The 6,649-nt window shown below is 42.9% G+C and overlaps 1 protein-coding gene across 1 annotated transcript in view; it reads left to right on the top strand.

Annotated features, from left to right (window-relative positions):
- pde2a (phosphodiesterase 2A) overlaps positions 1 to 6,649 on the top strand; it is a gene marked incomplete in the record, with an annotated part of 155,405 nt that overhangs the window by 943 nt on the left and 147,813 nt on the right.

The raw sequence follows: 6,649 nt of genomic DNA, 5'->3' as shown, positions 1-6,649 counted from the left end.
GTGTGTGTGTGTGTGTGTGTGTGTGTGTGTGTGTGTGTGTGTGTAAAAGAGTGAGAGAAAAAGCTCAAACAATAGATAGAAAGATAAAACATAAAGCTGCAATAAACATAAAAGGCAGGAAATTAAAGCCGGTGACTTTAATTCAGGTCTTTGTGTGTGTTTCTGGGGACTCATTTTGAGGGATGTTCTTGCTGTCCTCAGATCAGCAAAGTGCGTTTTGTTTAGTCCCTGTTTTTTAAATTCCCTTTAACATCTTGTCTTTGCCAATATTTGCGCATTGCTGCTCCTTCTTGTGTGTTTCTATGAGTTATGACAAGCCGATTACAGGGAGGTGAAATTGCTGCTTTCTTGTATCTTTAAATATAACATCAAGCAACACAAGTGTGCGTGCACGTGTGTGTGTGTGTGCACGTTGTGAGCTTCTGCTTCATATTGCAGAGGGATTTTAATGTTGGCAGGGAAATTGGAAGGAAAAAAAATGTTTGATTGGCTGCCAGTGTCGACATGTTGTGCTCAGATCCAATTACCTAGAGATGTATTGCTCTCAGTGATTCAGGCACATGTACACACACACACACACCCTGCCCCACCCCCTCATACACACTCGTAGCGTGCCATTCTAATAAGATGGAGATGTTCTGTAGTGGCTTTGTGCTTCTAAAAAAATGCTCATTATGTTTCTGCACCTGAGCGTGTGTTTTGCGTCAAAGAGCCTTTAGAAGTGCATCATTTGCCTGTGGTTTGAATTGTAAAGTATGCAATATGTGTGTGTGTGTGTGTGTGTGTGTGTGTGTGTGTGTGTGTGTGTGTGTGTGTGTGTGTGTGTGTGTGTGTGTGTGTTGCTCATGCAAGTATATGTTTGTGTGGAGCACTTCAGCGCATTTGTCAACACTGCTCCATCTTTCAAGCTGGAAACCTGCTCTTGTATAGTGATTTTTTCTTTATTTCATGGGTGTAAATTGTAATTTGTTTCATTCAGCTGTGTTTGTGTGTGTGTCCCTTTGTGTTCCTGCGTGTCGCAGCCCACATGCAGTCCCTCCGTCCGGACTAGGCTGACGTATTCCAGGTTGCATTTTGCTGAAAGTCTCGTCTAGCTGCATTCTTCTCTCACGCCCGCCTGTTTGTGTGAATGGTTGAATGCTGGAGGCCCATCGCTGAAGCGTCACCGAACCGTAACTTGTTCTTGTGACTTGGCTGCTGGCGAGCGGCGCAGCTCTGCCACCAAGCCGCTACCTGGGGTGGGAGAAATGGCATTTGCTTTGTTTTCAAATGAGTGTGTCAAGGACAAGAATGTTATCAGTCAGTTTTAATCTGTAGGGTTTTAGCATTGTGCCTTGTGGGATGAAAAACAAGAGATTGGGAGTTAAAGGAGACACATCATGCTTTTAAAATCCTTCTTTTTCACAATTAAATCCCTCAGTTAGGGTCTATTTAAAGTGGAACTGCAATGCTTTGGTCTAAATTCCTCCTTATTGTAGCTCCACAAGCCCCTCTTTCACCCCTTTTTCTGAGGTGTGTCTCAGATCAACTCATTTTGATGCTGTGTCTTTAAATCCAAATAATGCTGTCCTCGTGTCACCCTCTTCAAACTTCCAGAGTTGTCCATTCTAGTTTAATAGAGGGGTTTACGACAATATAACAGAAACCTTTTATTGTATAAATATATATGAGATACTGTATATGAGAATGAAGACAACCAAATTGTAGTTCGTAAGTCCAGACCTTATTTGGCAGTTTCGTTGCAAAAACTGTGACATAATAGTTCAGAAAACATCATAAAGATTAGAGAAAACTGAACGGGTTGAAAACTGTGACCCAAACAGAATATAAAGTTATCTTTGCAGCACCAGGAGAGACTAAGTTCAACTTTTCTGCACTCCTAGAGACTCCCAGTATGCAACAAAATGTATTTAACATCTAAAAATGTGGGTTTTGCATGATATGTCCCCTTAAATGTCACAATAAGGTTGTCACTGTGCAATTAAAAGACTGGTAACAAAGCTGAAATATCTTAAAGCAGGTTTTCTTTGATCAGTAATGAAATCAATTTTTTTTGCACAACTGTGGACTACTGGTATTCCTGACAATGATCCTGTAAGTTTGACACATTTTTCTTTCAAAAGTTTCTCCAATGCTTCTTGGCAGAAACATTGAAGTTAAACCAGAGAGGAACAAGAGTGTCACTGCACAGTCGCGCTGCCTATTCCAGCTGTCAGGATTCGAAGGAAGAAACTGGAGTACCTGCAGAAAACACACATGTGTGCACAGGAGAAAAAAATATATATATGACACGTGAACAGCCAAGAGTCGAATCAGAGCAAACACTAATAATTAAACTCTGTTAAATCTGGTTTGTCTGAAGGTTTTAGACTGAGAAAATGAGAAAGTTTTATGTCAAGTTCATTTTATTATGATCTAATTTGACTCAATTTAAATCAGTCTGTGTCCAGTTTTATTCAGTGTAATTAAGTTCTGTATATTTTAAGCCAGTTTGTAAAAGAAAACCTTGTTTTGATCTGATTTGATCGTTCTGCTCATTTTGATTTAAAAAAAACCCTCAAATTAATGCTGCCACCAGGCAAGGTTAATGTCTCTTTTTACTGACAAGATTTGGAAAAACTATGGTTGAATATTACACCCACATGAACTCCCATGCACCCTCAGCAGGGTCCTGGAGGGTGCATGGGAGTTCGCCCAACTGGTCTACATGTGTTTTGTGGACTTGGAGAAGGCGTTCGACCGTGTCCCAAGGGGTCCTTGTGGGGGGTTCTCTGGGAGTATGGGGTACCGGGCCACTTGATATGGGCTGTCAGGTCCTTGTACGACCGGTGTCAGAGTCTGGTTCGCATTGCCGGCATTAAGTCGGGTTCGTTTCCGGTGAGAGTTGGACTCCGCCAAGGCTGCCCTTTGTCACCGATTCTGTTCATTACTTTCATGGACAGAATTTCTAGGCGCAGCCGAGGTGTTGAGGGGATCCGTTTTGGTGGTCTYAGGATCGCATCTCTGCTTTTTGCGGATGATGTGGTCCTGTTGGCTTCATCGGAACGAGATCTGCAGCTCTCGCTGGAGCGGTTCACGGCCGAGTGTGAAGCGGCCGGGATGAGACTCAGTGCCTCCAAATCCGAGGCCATGGTCTTGAGCTGGAAAAGGGCAGAGTGCCTTCTCCGGGTCGGGGGGGTCGTCCTGCCTCAAGTGGAGGAGTTTAAGTATCTGGGGATCTTGTTCACGAATGGGGGAAGAAGGAAGCGGGAGATCGACAGGCAGATTGGTGCAGCGTCTGCTGTAAAGTGGGCGCTGTACCGGTCCGTCGTGGTGAAGAGAGAGCTGAGTCAGAAAGCGAAGCTCTCGATTTACCGGTTGATCTACGTTCCTAGCCTCATCTATGGTCATGAGCTTTGGGTCATGACCGAAAGAACGAGGTCCCAGATACAAGCGGCCGAAATGGGTTTCCTCCGCAGGGTGGCTGGGCTCTCCCTTAGAGATAGGGTGAGAAGCTCGGTCATCCGGGAGGGACTCAGAGTAGAGCCGCTGCTCCTCCACGTCGAGAGGAGCCAGTTGAGGTGGCTCGGGCATCTGGTAAGGATGCCTCCTGGACGCCTCCCTGGTGAGGTACTCCGGGCACGTCCCACGGGAGGAGGCCCCGAGGAAGACCCAGGACACGCTGGAGGGACTATGTCTCTCGGCTGGCCTGGGAACGCCTTGGAGTTCCCCCGGAGGAGCTGGAAGAAGTGGCTGGGGAGAGGGAGGTCTGGGCCTCCCTTCTGAAGCTGCTGCCCCCGCGACCCGACCCCGGATAGGCGGAAGAAAATGGATGGATGGATGGATGGATGGTTGAATATTAGTGGTCTTGTGCCATTTTCACACATGGAGACTGTTTTTGTGTTTTTGGTTTGAGTGGTCCAAACTTTAGCAGCAGAGGACTGAGTGACAAAGTTGTTCTCTTAGTGAAAGAGGAACGTCTGCTGTAGGTTAGAGAACAGGACGTTACGCAGGTTACAGGCATCTTCTGCATTGATGTACATACAATACTTCCTATATTTGAATGTTTTTGTAAATAAAGGTAACATGACATATTAGCATAAAAAAAGGATTATATGCACTTATAGATTCACGGACCACCTCAATAATATGTTTTAATGGTCTGAATGCCAGGTTTGTTTAAATTTTTTTTTTTCAAAATCATGAAAGATTGAAGTGAAAATGTTAAAAGGCTTAAAATCTTTGATAATGTGGGTGGTGAAGAGTTAATCCAGTTATAGTACTTGATACACAAAATTCTAAAAACTGATGAATCATTAAATAAAGCAGGTTTTATATCAATATGAAGTTGTAAAATAAAGTCAAGATGTTTGCGTAAAGTAAGGAGATTAATGTATTTTTATTCCTTCACACGGCTAAAATTTCTAATAAATTACTTTTTTCATCACTGTTCTGCAAAGACGTCACATTTGGTTCTTACTTAGCCATTGTGTACAAATAACAAGCAAAGCAAAAATAAAGACGTGCTGAAAAATCCAAGGGAAAAGCCACAAGCACAACGTTTGCACAATGCGTGTGTTTAAGCTTGTGTGTGTTCAGGCGGTGTTGTTTATGTGTAAGGAGGAACTCGTCCTGCATACCTCGACCTTGGTGACGTAGAAGTGTTCCTGCTGAACAAACCAGGTTTACCAACTGAAGTTTGTCTAGTTTTTTTTTTTTTTTTTAGTTGTTATTGTTTTCAGAGAGGCTTCCTGCTCCTTCCTCACTGCCTGAGAGGGCTGAAGGTAGAGTTTTCTTACAGGAGCAGAAACACAACTGTTGCATTAGCTGCGACCAGCATGCCTCAGCCTGCCCACATCAGCGTGTTTCTGAGTAATTACTTCACCAATCAGTCTGCAAATAGGCTGCTTGTGTCGTTACAGTTTTACTGTGAGTGAGAAATAAATTTAACAGGTTCACTTTGATGGATTTATTTATTTTTTGTTCTTTCTGATTCAATAAACGCGAGATGGACAGAGACTGCTCTGTCTATTTCCATCACTTTATTTTAAGCTTGATGGCACAAATAGGTTTGGTGCAGTCATTGGAATATATAAATAGTTGCTGTTGTACAGTTGCACTTGACCAGAAAAGATTTGTTAATACAAGCATGAGTTCATTAAAGCAGCAGTTTTATGAAGGATGTGCACAAGTAACAGTTTTGAGTTTCATACCAGGTGTGGCTTATTCAGGGTTTGTGTATGTTTAGTTTTTTTCACTTGCTGAACAGGGTCATGGTCTTGCAACCCTGAAGCTGCAGGTTCATGCGAGCTCACTGCAAACTAGATCAGCTAAAATCACAACAACAGGGAGGACGAGGGATAACTTTTGCCCTTTTCACCAATGCTACACCTTGTAAGAGATTACAGTTTGATAACTACACAACAGAACATCTCTACAAACAACCAGGCCATCCCTTTAAATAATCTCCAGTCACGGAGGACTGATGACGGTAGTGTGCTACTCTACCTTATTGTGTGTGAATCAGTGCAGGTGCTTAAAGCTAATGGATTCTGACTCACTTTGCGCCATCAAATAAAATCTTAAAACCTGCAGGAGCTGCGTTTTCCGTCATGATTCAGACTCATTTCCGTGACAATTTAGTACGAAAACAGAGCTTAAATGAAGATGACGACATGGTGGAGCGTGTCACTTCCTTGCTAAAATAACTTGACTCTGTGTGCTAAATTACACCTTAGTAATGACTGGGGGCGGGGGGCTGTTAATGGTGAGATTTTGAACAGACTTACAAGGAGATGTAAGGATAACTTTACATGTCTCCACTTTTTTCGTGCGAAGTATTCTAGTCCAACAGAAATCAGTCTGTAAATATGTCCCAACCCCACCCTCCCACTCACTTTTTATTGCACTGGCCGCTGGTTTGTTGACTGAAACTCCAGGATCCATAATGTCCCACAATTTTCTGTGCCCCTCTTCAGGCACTGGATGATTGCAGTTAAGATGTGACATGCGTGAGGCAAGAAGCTGCAGCAGTAGAAGGCCTGCAGCGAGATGGCGGCTTGAAGTGACCACCCGTTTGTCGATGGGGGGAAAAAGGCTTGGCTGCTCTTTAGCTGATTGAGAGCACAGTGCGAGTCGATCCTGTCTGCGGCTCGGTTTCATTTCCTCGAATTGATCCAAGTTCTTATTTTTACAATGTTACCTGGTTCTATATTATGATCCCAGATAAACTTTATATTACGATAATTTTAGAATCACCATTGCTTGGCATTAAAAGCTTTGAAGTCTGTGTTTAAGTCTATTAAGTTCAGAGCTTATAGTATTTCTTGAAGGAAAGCATATTGTTTATGAGTTTGCCTGTCCGAGTTTTTGACAAAGCTTTTGCGTGATGTTTGTGCTCATAATATTTATTGGGGATGACTCTCAGCTACTGACACATCAGATTTCAGCTCAGTATTAGTAAAACTGACTGAGTTATTGCCAAGCTGATGAGCTGTGGCAGCCATTTTGAATCAGACTGACTCCAAAAATTAATGAGTAGAAGAATGTCCAGTAATTACAATCTGAGAGTTTAATTAAAATGCATCCACTAATTCAGTATATATTGGTAAGAAACCAATGTATACACACACACACACACACACACACACACACACACACACACACACAC

This window comes from Austrofundulus limnaeus, unplaced genomic scaffold, assembly GCF_001266775.1.
Source record: "Austrofundulus limnaeus strain Quisiro unplaced genomic scaffold, Austrofundulus_limnaeus-1.0 Scaffold184, whole genome shotgun sequence".
NCBI lineage: Eukaryota > Metazoa > Chordata > Actinopteri > Cyprinodontiformes > Rivulidae > Austrofundulus > Austrofundulus limnaeus.
This window is presented reverse-complemented; position numbering and strand designations above follow the sequence as displayed.